The sequence below is a fragment of the Bos javanicus genome, chromosome 11 (genome assembly GCF_032452875.1).
Source record: "Bos javanicus breed banteng chromosome 11, ARS-OSU_banteng_1.0, whole genome shotgun sequence".
Classification (NCBI taxonomy): Eukaryota; Metazoa; Chordata; class Mammalia; order Artiodactyla; family Bovidae; genus Bos; species Bos javanicus.
Genome location: NC_083878.1, coordinates 29,946,814 through 29,971,202, shown reverse-complemented (window position 1 = coordinate 29,971,202; position 24,389 = coordinate 29,946,814). Strand labels below are relative to the sequence as shown.

General features: G+C 44.0%; 1 pseudogene; it reads left to right on the top strand.

Annotated features, from left to right (window-relative positions):
- The first annotated feature begins 9,710 nt into the window (after positions 1 to 9,710).
- Positions 9,711 to 23,911, top strand: LOC133256580 (archaemetzincin-2-like; annotated as a pseudogene).
- The last annotated feature ends 478 nt before the right edge of the window (positions 23,912 to 24,389 follow it).

The window sequence follows — 24,389 nt, the reverse complement described above, 5'->3', positions numbered from 1 at the left end:
CTGGAGTTGTGCTCCCTGCTGCAGAGCACCAGGCCCACTGCCGGTAATCCTGATAGGGTTGAGGACAACCTACTTGAAAAGATGGCACTTTAGCATATTAAATTGAAGGAATCTGAGAAACAGCAATTGTGGGAAGGATTCTTTGACCTTCCCCTGATGTATGCATGCTCAATTGTGTCTAACTCTTTGCGGCTCCACGGATTGTAGCCTGCCAGGCTCCTCTGTCCGTGGAATTTTCCAGGCAAGAATCCTGGAGTGGATTGCCATTCCCTACTCAGGGGATTTTCCTGACCCAGGGACTGAACCCATGTCGCTTGCATCTCCTGCATTGGCAGGCGGATTCTTTACCAGTAGTGTTACCTGCGAACCTTTTGTCCCTGAAGCAGGTCACAAAACCTCACGTGAAGAGGTGCGCTCCATATACTGGGAGGAAAGGAGCAACCTTATCGCCAAGATGGGGGTGGGGGTGGGGAATGACTGAGAGGAATCTGAACACTTTGCTAAGTTCCCTCCAGCTATTAGCTCATATTCTATCACAGATTTCCACCACCTCCCATGCCTCATGAAACTTAGCATCAAGGTGCTTTGGTTTGACTGCTTCTTTGGATCATTCATTCCCTTATGAGGACTTCAGGGCCCCTGTATCAAGTAAAATTTACATTAAATAAATGTGTATATCTTCCTCGTGCTTTCTGTCTCTTATTACAGAGCTCCAGAAGAGAACCTAGAAAGGCAGAAGGTAAAAGGCATTTTTCCTCCCCTATGGTCCCAACACAGTAACTTGGATCCTTGAAGGTTCTTCTTGTGTCTTTAACTGCAGAACCCCCTGAAAGGGGTCTCATGCTCCCAATGGGGTCTTTCAGGGCCTTAGGCAGTCAGCTGGGACAGTAGCCAGGGCTAGGAGTCAGCGAGTGGAGAGCAAAAGTAGGGGATGCAGCTGCTGAGAAGGCGCCAGAGGGGAGCAGGCAGTGGCAGGATGCCATGGGTGGCCGGGAGGGGCACCTCTGCAGAGAGACAATCCAGTGAAATAATAGCAAATGAGTTTTTCTAACTGCTCGTTCTCTGATTCAGTTGTGATATATTGCCTGGATGTACTTGAATCACCTTCAGGGGCTTGTAAGCCACCCCCAAAGAGATTAAAGTGATTTCCCCAGAGAATCCCATGACTTAATGACAGCTCAATAAGGAATGAAAGAGAAAACACTGCCATGTTGGGAAAAATAATTATTTCCTCCTGCTTGTAGGCAGATACAGGGCACTGTAGAGGCAGAGCAGCTAGGAATACAGTCTGCAGGAGAATGGAAAATTACCCTGGACTTCAAGGCTGGGGCTTCTTCCTCATCCACTGAGTTCTTGAGAACATAAGAGAAGGACTCGTTCCAATCAGGGAAGGAGTCCAGGCTGTACACTGTTGCCCGCTTATCTAACTGATACACAGCACAGCATGCCAGGCCTCCCTGTCATCACCAACTCCCAGAGTCCACCCAAACCCACGTCCATCGAGTCGGTGATGCCATCCAGCCATCTCATCCTCTGTCATCCCCATCTCCTCCTGCCCCCAATCCCTCCCAGCATCAGAGTCTTTTCCAATGAGTCAACTCTTCACATGAGGTGGCCAAAGTACTGGAGTTTCAGCTTTAGCATCATTCCTTCCAAAGAAATCCCAGGGCTGATCTCCTTCAGAATGGACTGGTTGGATCTCCTTGCAGTCCAAGGGACTCTCAAGAGTCTTCTCCAACACCACAGTTCAAAACCATCAATTCTTTGGCACTCAGCTTCCTTTATAGTCCAACTTTCACATCCATACATGACTACTGGAAAAACCATAGCTTTGACTAGACAGACCTTTGTTGGCAAAGTAGTGTCTCTGCTTTTTAATATGCTGTCTAGGACAGAGGATGAGATGGCTGAATGGCATCACTGACTCGATGGATGTAAGTCTGGGTGAACTCCGGGAGTTAGTGATGGACAGGGAGGCCTTGCATGCTGCAATTCATGGGGTCGCAAAGAGTCAGACACGACTGAGTGACTGAACTGAACTGAACTGAACTAGGTTGATCATAACTTTTGTTCCAAGGAGCAAGTGTCTCTTAATTTCATGGCTGCAGTCACCATCTGCAGAGATTTTGGAGTCCCCCAAATTAGTCTGTCACCATTTTCATTGTTTCCCCATCTATTTGCTATGAAGTGATGGGCCCAGATGCCATGATCTTAGTTTTCTGAATGTTGAGTTTTAAGCCAGCTTTTTCACTCTCCTCTTTCACTTTCATCAAAAGGCTCTTTAGTTCTTCTTAGCTTTCTGTCATAAGGGTGATGTCATCTGCATATCTGAGGTTATTGATATTTCTCCTGGCAATCTAGAAATGCTGATCCGGATGAAGCACAAGCTGGAATCAAGACTGCCGAAAGCTAAGAAGAACTAAAGAGCTTCTTGATGAAAGTGAAAGAAGAGAATGAAAAAGTTGGTTTAAAGCTCAATATTCAAAAAACTGAGATCATGGCATCCAGTTCCATCACTTCATGGCAAATAGATGGGGAAACAGTGGAAACAGTGACAGACTTTGTTTTTGGGAACTCCAAAATCACTGCAAAAGGTGACTGCAGCCATGAAATTAAAGACACTTACTCCTTGGAAGAAAAGTTATGACCAACCTAGACAGCATATTAAAACGCAGAGACATTACTTTGCCAACAAAGGTCCATCTAGGCAATGCTACAGTTTTTCCAGTAGTCATGTATGGATGTAAGAATTGGACTATAAAGAAAGCTGAGCACCAAAGAATTGCTGCTTTTGAACTGTGGTGTTGGAGAAGATTCTTGAGAGTCCCTTGGACTGCAAGGAGATCAAACCAGTTCATCCTAAAGAAATAAGTCCTGAATATTCATTGGAAGGACTGATGCTGAAGCTGAAACTCCAATACTATGGCCACCTGATGCAAAGAACAGACTCACTAGAAAAGACCCTGATGCTGGGAATGATTGAAGGTAGGAGGAGCAGGGGACAACAGAGGATGAGATTGTTGGATGGCATCACCTACTCAATGGACATGAGTTTGAGTAAACTCCGGGAGTTGGTGATGGACAGGGAAGCCTGGTGCACTGCAGTCCATGGAGTCGCAAAGAGTCAGACACAACTGAGTGACTGAACTGAACTGAAGAGAAGGAGGAGGGGGCAGCACCCCCTGCAGTGAGGTCCTCACTTGCTCCAGTTTCCGACTTGAGATGAAATGCCAACTTCCCTTCTGCTTAAATTTTTGTTGTTGTTCAGTAGCTAAGTCGTGTCTCACTCCTTGGGACCCATGGACTGCAGCATGTCAGACTTCCTGTCCTTCACTATCTCCCAGAGTTTGCTCAAACTAATGTACATTGAGTCGGTGATGCCATGTAACCATCTTTCTCTGTAGCCCCCTTTTCCTCCTGCCCTCAATCTTTCACAGCATCAGGGTCTTTTCCAAAAGGGCCCTAAAATCTTTCTTGAACAACCCTGGGAAGAGAAGACTGAAATGAAATACATCCTCTGGACCATGCGTTCTCTTTTCTCACATTTAAAACTTTAGTCTGGATTTCAAACTTAACTGCGATGGACTGAATAGTCTCACATTAATACTCAGATGCATTTTTAACACGCTGCTGCTGCTGCTGCTGCTAAGTCGCTTCAGTAGTGTCCAACTCTGTGCGACCCCATGGACTGCAGCCCACCAGGCTTCTCCGTCCATGGGATTCTCCAGGCAAGAACACTGGAGTGGGTTGCCATTTCCTTCTCCATTGCACGAGAGCGAAAAGTGAAAGTGAAGTCGCTCAGTTGTGTCCAACTCCTAGCTATCGCCTTCCAAAAAGAGTGAGCAGTATGTTTCCTGTTTCATAAAGGAAATGAAATGAGTTAAATGAGAAATTCTTCCCCTATGGAAATAAAATGCTACTTGCTCATGGCAAAGATCATTTTTATGTTTTCTGAATAGCGGGGGATGCTCACCGACACTAAACCCACAGACGTCTCGACAGCTTTATTTGTTCTATTTTGGGCTCCATTATTGAAGCAATCTCTGTTGGCAGACATTGTTCTACCAATAATTTTTTTAGCAGTTAAAATTTTCTTCTGTTTAATGCAATACAACTGAGCACATCCCTCTCAGGATAGTCAGGAGTGGGGTGGAGGTGGATGCGCCAGAGGCAGGTATCACATTTCTAATTGGATTTTGTGCTGATCCGAAATGTGTAACAGATATACAAATGATTCTTCACTCACATTTTAAGCATAGTAGGTTGGTTTCTACAAAGCTTTGGCATCTGAACGACACAGAAAACTTCTCAACAGCCCTACTATCCTTCCTTAATTCCACTGAGAACCTCTTCTTTGATTTAAGGACCTATTAAGTACTGGGGCTCATGGCAGATGATTTTTTGTTTTGTTTTGTTTTGTTTTGTTTTGTTTTGGCTGCACCATGCAGCATGTGGGATCTTGAGTTCCCTGACCAGGGACTGATCCCACTCCCCTTGCAGTGGAAACCCGGAGTCTTAACCACTGGACTACCAGGGAAGTCCCTCGGCAGGTGATTCTGAGGAGTATTCAGAGAAGCAGGATGTTGTTCTGAACTGAACAGTATCAGAAAGTGGAGGTAATTCTATCACCAGGAATCTTAATATTTCTTATCTAGAAGACATGGGAATGAAACGAGGCGAAAGTTATAACTGTGTTTTTTATTTTTTTAAAGTAGCCGTCACTCGTATTAGACAAATAGGAGAGATGTTTGGTCGTTTTTGTGGTTTGGACAATGTTCTGTTTGGCCTATGTTCAGGCATGATGATGAGGGAGTAGTCCATGATGTTGTCAGGGAAGGAAAGGTTTCCCCCTTCTCCCCATCTTGAGTTCTTGTGACTGGATAAATAATAAAACTGACGCAAGGCAGATTAACAGGAGAAAAAGAGACACATTCATGGACTGGAAGTTTCATAGAAATGGGACCTAAGAAGTGATCAAAGCAGGCAATTTTTACACTTTTTAGACAAAATAGTGAGGAATTGACAGGACAAAGAAAGTCGGGTTTTGGATGCTTAATTAGTGAAAAATCTAAGCAGAGTTTGGACTGGGGGTAGTGAGTTAAAGAAGCAATAAGTTGTATTTAGGTAACGCTTTTCATCTCAAAATCTCTCTCTCTGGTGATAAGTGTGTCCTTCCACCTGCAGACGTCAGGAGGGCACCTGTCACAGGAGAGGTTTATTTCCTGCTTTCAGAGAGATAGAGAGGAGGGTCAGGGTGTCCCTCTTGCATTGGCCTTTTTTGGCTCAGCAGTAAAGAATCTGCCTGCAATACAGGAGACCCGGGTTCTATCCCTGGGTTGGGAAGATCCCCTGCAGAAGGGAATGGCTACCCACTCCAGTATTCTGGCCTGGAGAATCCCATGGACAGAAGAGCCTTGGTACAGTCCATGGGGTCTCAAAGTGTTGGACACAACAGAATGACTAATACTTTCACTTTTTTCTTTAGGTAACATAATCAGTATGCCATTGAGGCACATGTTGGGGTGGCCTTCTCTGGGCCCCAACATTGTCATCCTCTGGCTTGGCTCTAATAGTGGTCTTGTTGAAGGTTGATGCTCAGTGGGGGCAGCCCAGCTCCGGGTGTCCCGCCAACTTCTGGCTCCCATGAGCTGCTTTTCTCTTGCTCACTGTTTTTGCCATGAGTAACGGAACATTGCTAGTGTTCAGGTCCATGTCTCAGTTTAGACACCAAAGGGATGGGCCCTGAAATAGGTAAGTGCTGACAGAGGAGGAAGCCCATGCACTTAATCCACAGGAAGGTCTGAGAGAACTAGGGCAGGATGGAAATAGCCTGTGTGCCTCAAAAGGCCCCAGTCATGACATCCTGAAACCATGCAGGACCCTGTGGGGCTCCTGGACACAAAAGCCTTCGTGTGTCCCTGCTTTCTCATTTGTAGGAAATAGTTTTCTTTCAGCCTCCATGATCTTCCCTGAGTTCCAAAGGGCAGGTTCACACAGTTGCTAATGGGGAAGGGAGGGGATGCAGAGACTACGGAGGAGCAGCCTAGAAACAATAGTACAGCCTTAGGGCAGGGTCCTGGCTCTCCACTCAAAGGATATACAAGGCAGGGTCTTCCCTGGTAGTCCAGTGGCCAAGACTCCACACTCCCAGTGCCAGGGGCCCAGGTTCAGCCGGGAGCCAGGGTTCGATCCCCAACTTGCATGTTGCAACGAAAAGATCCGCATGCCCCAACTAAGACCTGGTGCAGCCAAATATATACTAATAAAAATTACCCCCCCCTCCCACAAAGGATATACACAATATTTTTGAGCTGCCTTGCACATACTGATGGAGAAGGAAATGGCAACCCACTCCAGTATTCTTGCCTGGAGAATCCCAGGGACAGAGGAGCCCGGTGGGCTGCCATCTTAGGGGATGCACAGAGTCGGACACAACTGAAGCGACTTAGCAGCAGCAGCAGCTGCAGCAGATACTGAGCACACCACCAGGTGGAAGAAGTTAACAAGGATGTAGACCCCAGACCAGTCAGAACCAGTTAGAAGCTCGATGGTGCTGACACTCAGTTACCTCACCACCAACCCATCAGAAGAATGTCCGTGAACTGATCATGCCCTCCTCTTTGAACCATTACCAGAAAACTCCTCATTAGCCCCTTCATGTCAGGACACACACCTTTGAGGGCATTAACCTGCTGTGGCCCCCTTTGTCTGGCAAAACAGTAAAGTTATTCTTCTATGAAAGTGAAAGTGTTAGTCACTCAGTCGTGTCCGACTCTTTGGGACCCCATGGACTGTAGCCCACCAGGATCCACTGTCCATGGAATTCTCCAGGCAAGAATATTGGAGTGGGTAGCCATTCCCTTCTCCAGGGCATCTTCCCGACCCAGGGATGGAACTCAGTTCGCCTGCATTGCAAGCAGATTCTTTACTGTCTGAGCCACTAGGGAAGCCTACTTCACCCAAAACTCTGAGATTCAATTTGGTACCAGTGTTCAGGGGCTGAATTTCAGCTACAATCCTAATGTAACCATTGATGTACATGATTATGGCTTTGAATTATCAAGGAAATATTAAATGATACTCAGTGACTTCCTTTAAAGAAGGCAGCAAAAAAGCAATCCATTTTCAAACTATGACTGTGAAAATTATTAAACTATGTAGAAAAAAGTACTCAGCATCAGAGTAGACACAGCCCCCTTTCCACTGGGAAAGGTAAGAACACCTCTGAGATCACTGATAAATCAGAGACCCTGAGACTTCACTCTCCCACAACTCCTGACCCTGTGGGGGAAGTAGATTCCCCTGTTGAGGAGAATCTGCTGGATCCAGACAGATCAAATCCTTGCCCCTGGCATATGCCACGCTGATGGAGGAAGAATGGACCCAGTCAGAGGACAGGCTCAGCCCTTGCTTGCCGGCAGGTGTACGGCAATCACTGTACTTGGCCTTCAGTCTCGGGACACAGGAGGCAACCCTCAGCCTGGCCTTTCACTACCAAGCCAAATCGTACTGCTCACAGAACAGATTTTCCATAAATGTCAAAATGAGAAGAAACAGATAAGGTGAAACAGCAAATATCTGCATATTGAACTTCCAGGAGGGCCATGGCAATGTCATAAGCTGACTATTAAGTGACTTAAAAGCCTGAGAAATGTCCTTGAGAGAAAAATCAGTAGTTTAGCAGTTGTGGAATGTTAGTGGGAGTGCAGAGAGAAGGGGAAAGACTGAGATCAGTAAAGATAATACATTTCCTTCTCCAATGAATGAAAGTGAAAAGTGAAAGTGAAGTTGCTCAGTCATGTCCGACTCTTAGTGACCCCATGGACCTCAGCCTACCAGGCTCCTCCATCCATGGGATTTTCCAGGCAAGAGTAATGGAGTGGGGTGCCATTGCCTGCTCCAAATACAAATAATAGCCAACACTTATCAGGGGTTTACTGTGTGCCAGGTACTGTTCTGCTTTCCACGTGTTATTGCCATCCTACAAAAATCCCATAAAACAGGTGCGGCCATTTCCTTCATTTTACAGGAGAGGAAATGGAGTACTGAGGTGTCAAGTATCTTTCCCAAGTTGTGGGATGAACTGGAGCTAGGATTTGAGTCTGCGCAGTCCAGTCTCAGAGTCTTGTACTAGTCACCATTCTGTCCTGGAACCACCTCATAATAAATCACCAACAGAGGTGTGGATCCTGACCAGGCAGCCCCTGCCCCCAGTGGATTCCCCAGAGAAATGCGGAGTCTGCAAGTTGATTCTAAAATTTATATAAACAGGCAAAAGAACTAGAATAACCAAAACAATTTTAAAGAAGAGAAGAACACTGTTGGAAAACTCACACTACCTGATTTCCGTATTTACCATAAGCTACAGAGGTCAAGACAGCATGGTGAGGGGAGGAAGGTGAATCAGTGGAAAAGAACAGAGTCCAGAAACAGATCCACGTATATTTGGTCGGTCAATCTGTGGCAAAGATAAAGAGAGAATTCAATGGAGAAAGGTTTTTCAAGAAATGATGTTAGCATAATTAAATATCCATATGCAAAAAAAAGAACTTCAATCCATACTTCACACCTTAAAAAAAATGAACTCGAAAAGGACTTAGGCATAAATGTAAAACTTAAAATTGCAAAACTTTTAGGAGAAAGCATTATGGCTTCGGGTTAGGCTGAGATTTCTTAGATATGACACTAAAAGCATAACCTATAAAATAAAAAATAATGAGTTTCTTCAAATTTAAAAATTCCTCTATTCAAAAGACACATTAAAAAGTGAAAAGACAAGCCACAGACTGGGAGAGAATATTTACAAAATGTATGTCTGATAAAGGCTTTGAATCCAGAATATATAAAGAACTCATAAAACTCAATAAAAAATAGTCAACTAAATGGGTAAAACATTTGAACAGACACTTCCCCCAAGATGATATATAGATCGCAAAAAAAAAGCACATAGAAAAATATTCAAATGAATTAGTCATTAGGGAAATGCAAACTTAAACCACAGTGAGATCCACTACACATGTGTTAGAATGGTTAAAATAAAAAACCCAGCAAACTCAAGTTCTGGTGAGAATGCGAAGCAACTGCAGTGCTCATACACTGCTAGCAGGAATGCAAAAAATACAGTCTGTCTGAAAACAGTTTGGCGGTTTTGTACAAAGTTAAACACTTACCATTCAACCAGAAAGCCCACTTGTGGGTATTTACCCAAGACAATTGAAAATCTGTTTATAGCAGCTTTATTCATAATTTCCCCAAACTGGAAACAACCCAAAAGGCCCTCAAGTAGAGAATAGATAAATAAAATACGGCGCATTCATACAACAAAATTTAACAATAAAAAAGAATGAACTATTGGTGTGCAGAACGGCATGTATGAATATCAATTGCTTTACGTTAAGTGGAAGAAGCCAGACTCAAGACTACATACTATATGTTTTCATTTGTATGACATGTGGGAAAAGGCAAAAAGCTACAGTAATCAGTAGAGCCAAGAACTGGGGAGGGGACCAGATAACATGCTCTGAGCCTCTGGATCCCATCATGCATGGAGCAAGAACTGCCCCTAAACCTCCCAGTTACTGAACCATCCAGTCCCCTTTCCTCTTGATTGGTTTCTCTCTACTTGAGGGTCTTCACTGACACACAGCTAAATCCTGTCCTGTGGTCACGCACTGCTGAGTGTTCTGTTAGTATGAGTTCAGCCAACAGTAATGGACACCTGCTTCGTGCTGGGTACTGGGGACGCTGGGCCTGTAAAGACACGGTTTTTACCCTAGAGGAACTCACAATTTCCCAGAGGAGACAGATATGTCAGCAAATGGTAAGTGGTCAGATAAACATTAGCTAATGTGAGGTGCTATTAAGAACCCAGAAACCCAGCACTCACCCTAGCCTAGGGCTTCAAACAAGGCTTCTTGGAAGTGACTCCTGAGCTGAGTCTTGAAGAATCACTCAGTGGAAAGAGGGGAGGGTGAGTATTCGGACAGAGACATGAGTAAAAATCTGGCAGGGTGAAGTACCATGATGTGTGCAGAGAAACACAAAACCTTTTTCTAGAAGAGTTCAGTAAAACTTTCTGTGTTGATGGAAATGTTTTATCTCTATGTTGTCCATTATGTAGCCTTTAGTAATTAAGCGCTTGAAATGTGGATAGTGCAACTAAGAGGCTAAATTTTTAATTTGATTTCATCTTAATCAAAATTTAATAGAGCTGCAGGCAACCACTGACTACCATCTTGGACAGCTCGGCAGCTCTGGTGAAGTGCAGGGCAGAAGTGGTAGGGACAGAGCAGGCTGGGAGAGCTCAGGGAAGAGCCACAGATGCCATTTGAAGGGTGCTGGACTTTAACTTATAGGTGATGGGAAGTTTTTGGAGGGTTGCACACCGAAAAGTGACCAGGTCATCTCTTTGGACCAGGGGCTGGGATGGAGCAGAGGAAGACTGGAGTCAGAAGGGCACTGCTGGAGCTCAAGGGAGGAGTCATGAGGGTCCAAGACACGACAAATACAGAAGGGCTGGTGGGGAGGGAGCTGATTCCTGAGGCTTGAAGAGTAGAGATCAGCAGGACCAAGTGGTCTCTGGTTTTGGAGTGTGAAGTTGTGTCTCTTTCTTGGAAAGGTTTACAGGAAAGATGGATTCCTGGGTCGTGGGGCTCAGACTGGGTGCTGCACCCAGGCAGAGGGACTGGAGGTTGGGAGAGGATCCGGCAGCAGCTGCTGGAATCCAAGGCCCCACTTCCTTGAGAGGCCAGCTCTGTCAAGGTCAAAGGTGCAGGGGGAAGGAATATCTTGCTTGGCTGTTGTTTCTTATTAAATTTAAGGATCAGAGCAGCCTTGGAAACTACTGAATCAGATTGTAAATATTGACACCAACTTCCACAGCACCAATTACAGGAGTGGGAAGGCTCCCAAAAAGATAGAGAGGCAATTTAAAGAAAACACAGGAATTATTTAGTAAAGTCAAAGTATCATTGAGAGTCAGAGACTCCCCCGTCACTGGGCCTCCCCTGGGTCTAGTCGGTGGGGAACAGGATTCCCTTAGCTTTAAGACAGGGTTATGGCCGGAATACCCAGGTGGGAATGGGGGTCCTCAAGTTTAGGCCTTTTTCACTATATAGTAATAACTGAGCGACTGAGCACACACACAACACAATACAGAGATTATCCTCTATCTGAGATGGGCGGCCCAGGTTCCCTCTATCTCTGGTTTCTTACAAGTCACTCACTTACTCATCACATATTTATTGAATAGCTGCTATGCGTCAAACCCTCTGACAGAAGCTGGACGACTGAGACAAAAGCCACAGACCTTGCCTTGAAGGAACTCTGTGGGAAGATTGCAATACAGTGGGTAATATTCGCCGAGATACACTATGTATCAGGCACTCTGCTGGGTGCATTGTACATGGGCTTAATTTTTCTAAAACCCTACAAGGCAAGAACTATCATAATCCTCAATTTATGAATGAGGAAACAGAAGCACAGAGATCTGAAGTAACTTACCCAGGTATCTAGGACCCACTCACTGAAAACATTTAACCTAATCCTGGAATAGGCAAACTTCACATACATACATCTATATGTATATATATTTTTACTGAAGCATAATTGACTTACAAATTTAGTTTCAGGTACATGACATAGTGATTTGATATCTTGATACATTACAAAATGATCACCACTGGAATAAGGTAACTTCTGTTGAGAGACTGAACATGCAAATGGAAAATAGACAGATCCTCTATAAAAATAGGACCCTTTCCCATAATCTACAGCACTCTGTCCAGTACATCCTCTACAGTACCCAGCTCAGGAAGCCAGCTTGTTATCTATAAGTCAGACTTGCAGGATGTCAGACCACCATCTGTCAGAGCCACCAGCTCAGGAAGCCAAAAAATAACCCTGGTAAGAGCTGGTCTCAAGTAGCTAGGATTTGATTAATAACTGACAATGCCCCTAGTTTTTGTCCCTGCTTCCAACCTGGGACCAACCAGAGGAAGCCAGTATGGGCCGCTAACCAGTCACACAGGTCACCCGGCGTCTGGCCTCTCATCTTCAGCTTCCCCAGGCCGGCAGCCTCCAGTTGGGGCACATTTGAAGCCTGCACTTTTCTAAAGCTTTCCCACTCCTCTGCCTGCCTTAGTGTCTCTGCCAACCGCAAGTAATAGTGGCTAATTCCTGTTTATCACCACACTATAAAGGGCCAGATAGAAAATATTTTTTGGCTCTGTGGGCCATTCAGTCTCTTACCAACTACTCGGTCCTGCTGTTAAAGCATGAATCAACCATGGATATTATGAATGGGCACGGCTGTGTTCTGCTAACACCTTATCCATAAGGGCAACTTGTGAGCAGGACTCCAGTTGTGCCAGGGGGCTGATTCCGGAGGCTTTGAGAGGCTAGATCAGCAGGATCAAGGGGTCTCTTGGTTTGGAGGGTGGAATTGCATCTTTTTCTTGGAAAGGTTTACAAGAAAGATGGATTCTTGGGTGGTAGGGCTTGGACAGGGTGCTTCTCCCAGGACTTAATTTGCTAAACCTGGTTTTAAGCTATGCTGCTCCTTTAGTAAGAGTGTCACCACAAACTCCAAACTTCCAGAAAAAGTACTGACGCTTAACTTTTGTAGAGGAGGGTTTCCTTTCTAAGGCACTTTCCCATCTAAAGTACGTTCCAAGACCCGATTTTCGATGTGTGTGTATGGGACAGGGGGGTCTTCCCACACCAACAAGCAATTCTTGGGGCACCAGCTGTGTGTCCTACAATTCAACTCAATCCTGATATTATCTACCTAGAGATGGCATCAGATCCCATAGGCTGAGGCTCAGTGCCGAAAGACCGCTCCCTCGACTCTTCACCCCCAGCCCCCAGATTACCACCTGTGCTTCTGACTGATGGGCTATAGGCTGGAGGGCCCAATGACCCCTCCTTGGACTTCAATGTCAGTCACTAGCTCAGGTTGTTACCTGTACTTCTGACTGGCTTATAAATCAGAGGTTCCCATGACCCTCTCCTTGATTTTCATTAATTTGCTAACTCAGACTTACAGAACTCAGAGAAATGTTTTACCTCCTAGATTACTGGTATATAATGAAAGACTATAGCTCAGGAACAGACAGATGGAAGATGTACAGGGCAAGACACAGGGAGAAGTTGTAGAGCCTCCGTGCCCTCTTTCCCCAAATCTCCACCTGCTCACCACCCTGGAAGTCCTCCAAATCCCATACAGTTGGGATTTTTATGGAGGTTTCATCACATCAGAATGATCCATCAATAACTCCATTTTCAGTCTTTTTCCCTTTTCAAGAGGAAGCGGGGGCAGGGCTGAAAATTCCAAGTTTCTAATTATGGTTTGGTCCTTCCAGCCAGGAGACATGTAGGAGTCCACCCAGAGTCTCCTCTTTAGAATACAATTCACTGCTATCCTCCAGGAAATTACAAGGGTTTCAGGAGCTCTGTGTCAAGAACCAGGAACAGAGACCAACAGATATTTTCTATTATCTCACACCATCTGGTAGTTAATTTGGTCCTGCCAGATGACAAGCTCTTTGAAGTAAAAAACTATGTTTTATTCATTTTTCCATTCTCCCTACAGGGATTACCTGGTGCCAGGCAGGGCACACAGTAGATTCTCAGTAAATATTTGTTAGAGTAAGTTGAACTGAATTAAATAATCACAACGATTTGGTAACACCAAGAGCTTAGAGGTTGTTATTCCCATTGCACAGAAGACAAAGCACAGACTTAGAGAATCGAGTGACTGTGTTCATCTAGAGGTTTTTGCAGAGCAAGAATCTGGACCCTGGTTTTGAGCCCTGCTGCCTTTTGGGCAGACAGACTCCTCCCTTGCTGGGCTCATTCAAGAGCCCATGGAGGCAAGCTGCTGTTGATTTTCCTTTGTCTATTTGAACTCTGTGATTTTGTAATCGTCTAAGCACTGAACAAACCTTCCCCTTCTCCCTCCCGCTGCACTGACGTGAAACCTTAGGGGAATGAGTTGTTCTGTAAAAGTCAAGATCTCGAAGTGACGGGGTTTATGCCTTTAACCCTCAAACAGTTTTAAAAGGTTTACATAGAAATCTCCCTGACACGCTCTGCTCTCTTTTCTCCATCAGAAAGCCCCGAAGAGAATTTAGCTCTTTGTGTTAAAACATGGGCCATGATTACAGATAGCAGTGGCTGGGCTGTGGGCTAATTCCAGATGCCCTCATGACATCAAGACATGCAAAGTGGCAAATAACCTGCACTTCTTTGAGTTTATTATTGTTTGTTTGTTTGAAATAGATGTTTCTGTCTTCCCTGCAACAGTTAGGTTGTCATCTATCACTTAGTGAAATTGAAGGAAGGTTTCTGCGTGAAATAACATTCCTCTCTTCTTATAATTTGCTGTCTCTTTTTTCCTATGGGTCTGTTAACCAAGCTCAGTTAAAACTCAGCAAAGTAAGGACTTCCTTGGTGGTCCAGTGCCTAGGACTCCGTGCTCTGAATGCAGGGAGCCTGGGTCCGATTGCTGGTCAGGGAGCTAGATCCCTTATGTCACAACTAAGAGTTCACATGCTGCAACTAAGAGATCCTGCAGTGAGGACCAAAGATCCTGTGTGAAACAGCCAAGATCTGGTGCAGCCAAGTAAATAAAAATAAGTATTAAAAAAAAACAACTCAGCAAGGAGAGAAAACTTTTCCTCTACTAGTTTAGGTCCAGTGATCAGGGGCTAACTGATGATAGACAGATCACTGGAGGAAAAATGCACAAATTTGATTCATATGCATGTGGGAGCATTCAGATGAAATGGCTCACTGAACATCTAGAAATAGGAGTTTCCATACCAGCCTAACAGGGGAAAGGGAAGGGGTGAAAGGGCTTGTATGGGAAGGACAAATGAGCCTTTTTTAGGGAAGACAAAGTGACTTTCAGGGAAACAAATGGAAGGTATGAACGTTTAGTAATAATGTTAGTTTATATAATTTCTCATCCAGTGATTGGTTTTCTCTAGGGAGTGAAGATTCCTGGAAGAAGGGATTTACGGCACCTTCGCTTTCAAAGGTTTTACCTTGTAGTCAGATAAGGGAAGCTCCAAAAGGCTTCTCTCTATACCTGCTGTGTCTCAAATGTCTTCAGTTTATTTTCTTTATTAGTTATTTAGTTTGGCTGTGCTGGGTCTTCATTGCTGTGTGCAGACATTCTCTAGTGGAGGCTAGTCTTCACTGTGGTGCATGGGCTTCTCACTGCAGGGCCTCTCTTGTTGCCGAGCGCAGACTCCAGGTGCAGGGGCTTCAGTAGTTTCGGCATGTGGGCTTAGTTGCTCTGAGGCAAGTGGAATCTTCCCGAGCCAGGGATCGAACCTGTGTCCCCTGCATTGGCTCATCCACTGCACCACCAGGGAAGCCCCTAAAATGTCTTCAGTTTAAAATAACCCTCAGAAAAAAAAAAATAATAAAATAAAATAACCCTCAGGATTTCCCTGGTGGTTCAGGGGCTAAGACTTCGAGCTCCCAATGCAGGGGACCCGGTTCGATTCCCTGATCAGGGAACTAGATCCCACATGCCGTAACTAAAACCTGACACAGCCTGATTAATTAATAAAGAAATAATACTCATACCAACTCCAGGGACCTGAAAGATGCTCACAAAGGGAAGTGGGCTCTGAGTTAGGATCAAACAAATGCATGAGCTTTAGTGACATGTATGATGACACTTCAGAGTCAGTTTAAAACATGTTTTGCTTCTTAGCTGAGCTCTGGACAAGTGAGGTCGCCAGGAAGCTGAGTAAAGGAGAGGTGTCTGGACAGAGATAAGTGGTGGATCCCAATTCCAGACAGCGAGAGCGGCCCTCTGAGATGCAGCTGTTTGGAGCTGCATAGGTGCTTGAAATGTCCAGTGACAACTGAGGGACCCTGGGGGTAAAGTCCTGAAGGTGCTTCTTAGGGCTTCATTCTTAGGTTGAGGTTTCCCTCTGTCCTCCAGACACTAATAAGTAATTCATTTATACTCTCTCTCACTGCTGCCCCCACTCCCCCGCCTCTCTTTCCATTTCTCAAACTCTCTTACCCTCTCAAAATTCTAAAGGTAAACTAACACAAAATTATAAAGGTACAAAGGGTGTGGAGTACAGAATGAGTCCTTCTCCTGTCCCTAAGCTGCAGAACTGCCCCAGGGGTGACTAGTGTCCAGTTTCTAGGTGTCCGTGTGCTTTTGTTTTTACACAAATAATAAAACAAAATACTGTTCGGTATCTTATTTTCATTTTCACTTTAAACACCTTGAAACCAGTTCATATTGATACGGAAAGAACTTTCTTTTTCTTGTAATGGATACAATGGTATTTCATTGCATGGAAGTACTATTGTTCATTTAACGAGCCTCCTGGTGTGTTATTCCTCTTATGATTGTAAATGGCATTAAAACAAATAGCCTGCGCATGTCCAGGTGCAGCAGTAAGAATAAATTCTTAGATGTGAAATTGCTGGCTAAAGGGTGTGAAAATGTTAAGATTAGGTAGCTGTGTTCTCGGTTTAAAAGGGCAGTGTGAGGTGGACCTCCCTGGTGGTCAGGTAGCTAAGACTCTGCTCTCCCAATGCAGGGGTCCAAAGTTTGATCCCTGGTCAGGCAACTAGATCCTACATGCTGCAACTGAAGATCCCACAGGCTGCAACTATGGCCCGATGCAGACAAATAAATACATAAGTAAATTAAACACTTTTTTTTTTTTTTAATTGCAGTGTGAAGTATGCTGCTGAGGTGGGCACACAGAGCTCTGTATGAATACAGCCTCAGGAGAATGTATCTATTAGGTGGAGAAAGTCTGCACAAACCTTTCACTTCATGCCAATTTGCATTACTATACAATAGGCTTTCAATAAATGTGAGGAATTCACTGAAAAAAAGAGCACCAAAGAAATCCTAGGTCTTGTGTCTGTAGGAGAAAGAGGTGTAGGTGTGCCTAGTCACTCAGTTATGTCCGACTCTGTGCGACCCTATAGACTATAGCCTGCCAGGCTCCACTGTCCATGAGATTTTCCAGGCAAAAATACTGCCATTTCCTCCTTCAGGAGATCTTCCTGACCCAGGGATTGAACCCGTGTCTCCTGCACTGCCGGCAGATTCTTTACCACCGGGCCGCTGGAGAAGCCCAGGAGAGAGAGGAATAGACCAGACCACAAATCATCAATTCCAGACCCAGCGGGATCGAGACCTGCTGCTTCTAGCGCTCTTACCTGTTCCGCCTGTCCCACAGGCCTTCCACTTCCTCCCTCTGCTCCCCTCCTGGCTTCACTTCCTTTCCCTCCCAGCCTAACTCCTGTGTATCGGTAGTTGTCAGTGCCTCCAACTCTTATTATTTTTCCCATCCATGACACATGTTTTTAAACACCCCACAATTTGTACCCACTCCCTGCCTCTCCACTAGTTCAACAAGCAATGCTGGAGAAACTTGTCGGGAGCTGCGCTAGGCGTTACTGACAAAATGGAGGCACAGCCCCAGACCCCTCTCCTCATTCCGCAGGCACAGTCCCGGGATAAAGGAGTTAGGCCTTGTAATTTTGACTTGTCTTTTCCTCTCCTTGGCTGAGTTGACTGAAAAGGAATATTAAGGTGCTTCTTGTTCTTGAGAGGAGCATGACAAGGCACAAAGCCTTCTGCAGCTGTGCTCAGAAAATAATTCATAAAGTTAACCATTGACATTGGTTTAAGGACTTTTACAAAAGAGTGTTCCAGGATGAGCAGATAGGCTGTAGCTTGAGGCCATGGGAGGGATTGCTATCTGAAGCCTATTTGTGAGGCGAATGTTTATGGCAAAGGAGTTTACTGAATTTAGGGCTTAGAAATAATTAAAACAGTTAGAAGTTAAAGATTTAAGGAATGTTGTAAAGTTAGCATATTTTACTAGCTTATAGAAGTTAGGTGGAGAAGGCAATGGCACCCCACTCCAGTACTCTTGCCTGGAAAATTCCATGGACGGAGGAGCCTGGTAGGCTGCAGTCCTTGGGGTTGCTAAGAGTCAGACACAACTGAGCGAGTTCAGTTTCACTTTTCACTTTCATGTATTGGAGAAGGAAATGGCAACCCACTCCAGTGTTCTTGCCTGGAGAATCCCAGGGACAGGGGAGCCTGGTGGGCTGCCGTCTGTGGGGTCGCACAGAGTCGGACACGACTAAAGTGACTTAGCAGCAGCATAGAAGTTAGGAATTTTTAGAGACATTATAGCTAGAAGCCCTTTTAAGAGATAGTGAGCTCAGGATGTTAGGGGAAAACAGGATTTAGGAAGATAAGTAGTAAACTGAGGAATGTAGCATGAGTTACAATGTAATCACAAGTTAATTATGGGACATATTAGATGAGGTAGGTAATAGATGATAAGGCTGATTCTGAGAGAATCACTGAAGCAGGAACTCTGTTTGAAGAGCAACAGTGATTTATGGAGATAATAAATCTGGGAGAGGGGGAACTGAAAATGTCAAACCTCTGGCCTAATGTTTTTGTAAAAGTATTAAAGAGAATCTTAAACTTGAAATAAACAGGCAGTCCATAGAAAACTGAGAGGCTGCCTCATCGCCGACACCATTCATCTCTCCAGGTTGAATCCCTGGCTTCTGGAGCTGGACTCCGGCAGAAATTCTATCCTTGGGGCAATCAGAGATTCAAGTCTATCAGGCTCAGCTGGGACCACGGCATGGTCTGACAGCCCTCTGCCTGTTTCTCAGCAGCTCTTCCTTCCACTGTCCTCCTTTTCTTGTCTAAGTGTCTACCACGCTGACCACAGCCAAAGTGAAAGTGAAAGTGAAATGCTCAGTTGTGTCTGACTCTTTGAGACCCATGGACTGTAGCCCACAAAGCTCCTCCATCCATGGGATTCTCCAGGCAAAAATACTGGAGTGGGTTGCCATTTCCTTCTCCTTGACCACAGCCAACCAGGCTCTAAGTGTCCTTCCTTTCTCATCTTCTTAAATACCTTGTTTGTTATTCCTTGTCTTGTATATCTTCGACTACTTCCTCTTTGTTCCTCTCTTTCTATAAAACTTATTTTATGTTCATTCTTTCTTCACAGTTCACAAACCAGGCATCTAGTACATGCTCAATAAATCCCTTTATAAAACCAAATTTATTCAAGTATAATTTACAAATAAAATGGACATTTTAAGTATATAGCTCATTGAGGGAATCTCCCTGGTTGGTTCAGTGGCTAAGACTCCCAGTGCAGGGGGCCTGGGTTTGATCCCTGGCCAGGGAACTAGATCCCACATGTTGCAACTAAAGTTTCTGTATGCCACAACTAAAGATCTTGCATGCCACAAGGAAGATCAAAGAGTCCACGTGCTGCAACTAAGATCTGGTGCAGCCAAATAAATACATGTAAAAGATAAGATATACGGTTCTTGAGTTTTGTCAAATGCATAATCCCATGGCATCACCCCCTTAATCAAGGTATAGACATTTCCCATCAACCTAGAAAGTTATTCCCTGCCCCTTTGTGATCAACCTGTGACCCCCTCTTCTAGGTAATCACCCATTTGATTCCAATCATCTGGCTTAGTTTTGCTTCTTCTGGAATTTCATAGAAATGGAATCATGATATCTGTACTCTTTTGTCTCTTCTTTTACTTAGCATAATGTTTCTAGACTTATCCATGTTGTTCCTTGAATTAACATTTTGTTCCTTTTTAATGTTGAGTAGTATTCCATTTTATGGATATACTACAATCTTTTAAATCTATTTACTTGTTGGAGGCTAACTGGTTGTTTCCAGATTTTGGCTAGTGGGAACAAGGTAGCCATGAACAATTGGACACAGGTCTGGATAAAAAGTTTCATTTATCTTGGGTAAATCTCTAGGAGTAGAAATATTAGATCATAGAGTAGGTATATGTTCAACTTTAAAAGAAACCTCCAAACTGTTTACCAAAGTGGTTTTATCATTTTACATTCCCATGAACAGTTATGAGAATTCTAATTGCTTTATGTCCTTGCTAACAATTACTGTCAGTCTTTTAAGTTTTAGTCATTCTAGCGACTATGAAATGGTATATGTCATTTGGTTTCAATTTGCATTTCTTTAATGACTAATGATGCAATTTACCTTTTCATACGCTTATTGGCCATTTGTGTATCTTTCTTGGTGAAGTGTCTGTTCAAGTCTTTTCACTATTTTTTTTATTGTGGTTTTTAATTGGTGTATGAATTTAATTTTGTTTTGAAATTGATGTGTGAATTTTTATATAATATATATACAAACTCTGCAGAATATGAGTTACAAATATAGACTGGGATCTAGACATATCCTAGCCCATGACTTGCCTGTTCATTTTCTTAAGTGTCTTTTGATGAACAGAAGTTTTACATTTTGATTTCTCAGTCTTTATGGTTACTGCTTTCTGAGTCCAGTCTAAGAAATATTTGCTTAGCTCAAGATCATGAAGATTTTCTTCAATGCTTTCTTCTAGAAGCTTTGTCTCTTAACCTTTTCTGTTTAGGATCATAAACAATCTCATATGTTTACCCAGTTTTTTCAGTACAGTTTGTTGAAAAAGTTTCCTTTCCCTATTGAATTTCTCTGGATCCTTCGTCAAAAAACTAATTAGCTACTCTCCATCTTGATGTCTAATTCTACTTGGTTCGTTTTTATAGTTTCCATTTCTCTGCTAAGATTATCCATTTGTTAATTTATTGTGTCTGTCTCTTCCATTCCATCCTTGAATATATTCATAATGGCTGTTTTAAAGTTCTTGACTGTTGCGCTAGTTATCAATTTATTGCCTCTCAGAGCTAAATCAACCTTTCATGATCTGCTCTCGATAATGGATCAGACCCTTTAATCCCTATTGTTGCAATTACAATGTTAATTTTTGCCAGTAGAGGAAACTGGGGGTACTTTGCAGGAGAAAGTTCTATCCTGGTTCCAGCGCTCCTGTTCTTGTTCGTTTGCTCTTGTTGTATGTCTTAACCACTGGACTGCAAAGGAAGTCCCTAAGGAGCTGCATTTTGGTTTGGGTTTTATTTCCAGCACCTGGCCCTGTCCTTGGCATCTGTAAAAGTAGTGAACTGGATTTCATTCCATAGGGTGACTCCTAGGAGGACCAGGCCAAAGACCCTTCCCCAAGGGGTCACCAGCAAAGAAGGCTCTCCCTGACCTTTAACCTTTGCCTCTTCCTGGTGTAACTGGCAGGTTAACCTCTCCAGAGGCAGCCAAGACCTCCCTCTTATCTCCTGCATCCTCCAAGTCAGCATGGAAATGAGGTCTCCCAGGGGCCACAGCTGCAATGTATGGCCCTCAGTTGGCTCTTCCCCAAGTCTCTCCCATAAGGAGCCTCCCTAGGAATTATGCACAGTCTTCTCAGGCATCGTATCCTCTCAGCATCGTGTCCTGCTCCCGCCAGCATCACTTCCCAGGAGAAGGCAGTTCATTTTCTCCCTGAATTCCAGTCCCTGGCACAGATAAACCCCTGGGAAGCATTTACTGAAACTTTCCAGGCTTTTCTCAGCATGAACACTTTACACTTCTGCAGTAAACTAGACTGCTAGAGTAAGGCAAAGGAGTTGTCAGTGCCACGCTGCTGCATGCTGCCAAGGAGTTCAGGGTGGGAGGTGGTGGGAGAGGATGGGGTTTCTCATCTCTTCCAACCCAAGCAGAAATTAGGTCTCTCACCTGAGCATGCCACCGTTCCCCCCCAGGCCAGCAGTATTCCTGCTCACTGGTCTACCTTCGGGTGCCCTAAAAGATCATCCTGGATTTCTGCTTTGTCATTTAGTTCATGTCTCTGCTTCTGTCCCAGTCATTCACTATGAGGACCCCACCTCTGAGACCACCCCCCTGCCATGTCCAACCCCCACAATTTACAAAAGGGGAAATAGGACCAAGGAGAAAAGGATCACAGCTCAAGGTCACAGCCTGCAGGTCTGGTGGGAACACACTTAGGAATCCTGACTCATAACAGGGGGCTTTGTCCCATCCACTGATCTCAGCCAGAAAGAAATGGTCTTGCCACTGCTGAGGGCTTATGCCGAGGGCCCTTCCCTGGGTCCTGGATGATGTGACTGGCTAACACATAAACCTTCCTGTACTCCAGGTTTCATTTGAAGTGGTGTGCATACATTCATTTAAAAAAATTAACTCAGCACTGGGACTTCCTTGGTGGTCCAGTGGCTAAGGCTCTGCATTCCCAATGCAGGGAGCCTGGGTTAAATCTCTGGTTGGGGGGACTAGACCCCACATGCCACAACTAAAGATTTTTTTCATGCCACAATGAAGATGGAAGATCCTGTGTGCCACAAGACCCACAGCAGCCAAATAAGTAATAAAAATAAAATGAACATCAAAAAAAAAATTTGAAAAACAAAAAAAAATTTGAAAGCACCCTATGAAATATATTTTCTATTTTATAGATGAAGAAACTGAGGACCAGAGAGGTTAAGTAATCTGTCCAAGGTCACACAGTGACAGAGATGAGATTCAAAGCCAGGCAATGTGGCTCCAAAAGCCATGTTTTTAACTTCTGGATCATCCTTTCCTCTCAGAATAACAAACTATTGTTGGGTGAAGACAGCCCAGACAGTATTTTCTTAGGCCCAGACATGCCTGTCCTAGAACGGTGAAAACGTCAATGGGAATCTTCCTCCCCAAAGAGGCACGCAGGACAGCACTCTGAACAGACACTAAGAACAGCTCTCAACTCAAAGCGCCCAGTGCTTGTGTCACAGTATGAGACGTAACGGCTTTTGATGGAAGACTTCCAGGCAGACAATGGTCTTTTTGGATCCATTACTTTGCATTTGCATCAGATTGGGTCACCTCCCATCTCGGGGCTCCCCAAGACTTTGAACACTTTTTCAGTAACCCTTACAGAAAGACATCTTCTTCTGAGAAATGCAGCATGGTTACACAGTGCAATGGATCTCTTGGGAAACACCAGAGTTATCAGTGAAAAATATATTAAATGACTCAAGGGCTACTTTGAAGCATTTTGCTATGGCTAGATAGTAAAACTCCTAGAACTAGTTCTTATCTCTGTAACAGAGTGTTCCTTTAGTGCAATGAGAACACATAAAGCCCACAATTCATGCAGGACACATCCTGAAGTTCTTAAAAGAGAAGGAACCTGAAGATGCCTTCTGTGTTGTGACAGTAACAATGGTCGATCTTTATCCAAGAGGATCTTAGCATTTTGTCTTTGGACAGGCCTCTTTGACAGCTGGTATGGGCAAGCTTTGCCAGGTATGACAGTGATTTTATATCTCTATGAAGGCAAAGTGAAGAAGCTCCAGAAAATACTTTCCAAGGGGCTTTTTGGTTTTTGATAACTATTACCCTCCTGGATGATGTTTTCCTGCTACAATCCTGTAAGACTTTAACCCATGAGATTGGACACATATTTAGACTTCAACCTGCCTAATGCAAGGCTCCAGCCACTTGGAAGAAGCTGACCAGAGACCCCTCCACCTTTGCCCTGTTTATGCAAGCTGCAGAGTGCTGCTCTTCAATATTACAGAAAGATACACAGTGGACTGATGATGAATCCACCAACATACCTGGAATTACCCTGAAATACAGTCATGAGGATAATGTGAATTCGCTGGGAATTCCCTGACTGTTCAGTGCTTAGGACTCTGTGCTTTCACTGCTGAGGGCCCAAGTTCAATCGCTGGTCAAGGAACTAAGATCCTGCAAGTGGCACAGTGTGGGGAAAAAAAAAGAAGGTGAATTTGCCAAAACCAGCGGAAATGTTTAAAGAATGGAAAGAGTATTTTTGTGATAACCTATAGTTGAAAAGAATCTGAAATACATACATATATACATATAGCTGGATACTTTGCTGTGCACCTGTAAATAACACAACATTGTAAATCAACTATACTTCAGTATTAAAAAAAAAAAAGGAATGGAAACAGTGAATAATAAAATGCCTTGCTATTCTCCAAAAATAGGAACCTTCAATTAGGAGTAATTAAAACAAATACTTGCGTATTAAAAAAAAAGATTTATGTGCAATATTTCATTTAATCCTCATCATAGCTCTATGAAGAACATATGCTTTTTTAAAATTTTTATTTTAATTGGAGGCTAATTACGTTACAATATTTTGGTGGTTTTTGCCATACATTGACATGAATCAGCCATGGGTGTCCATGTGTTCTCCATCCTGACCCTCCCTCCCACCTCCCTCCCCACCCCATCCCTCAGGGTCATCCCAGTACACCAGCCCTGAGCACCCTGTCTCATGCATCAACCTGGACTGGGGATCTATTTCACGTATGGTAATATACAGAACATACTCTTATTGAACCTATTTTGTAAACCTTTCTGAGGCTTTGAGAAGCTGGGTAAACTGATGAAGCTCACTCAGCTGATGGAGTTAGTAATGAGGGGGACTGGAATATATGCCGTTGAAAACACACCACTTTC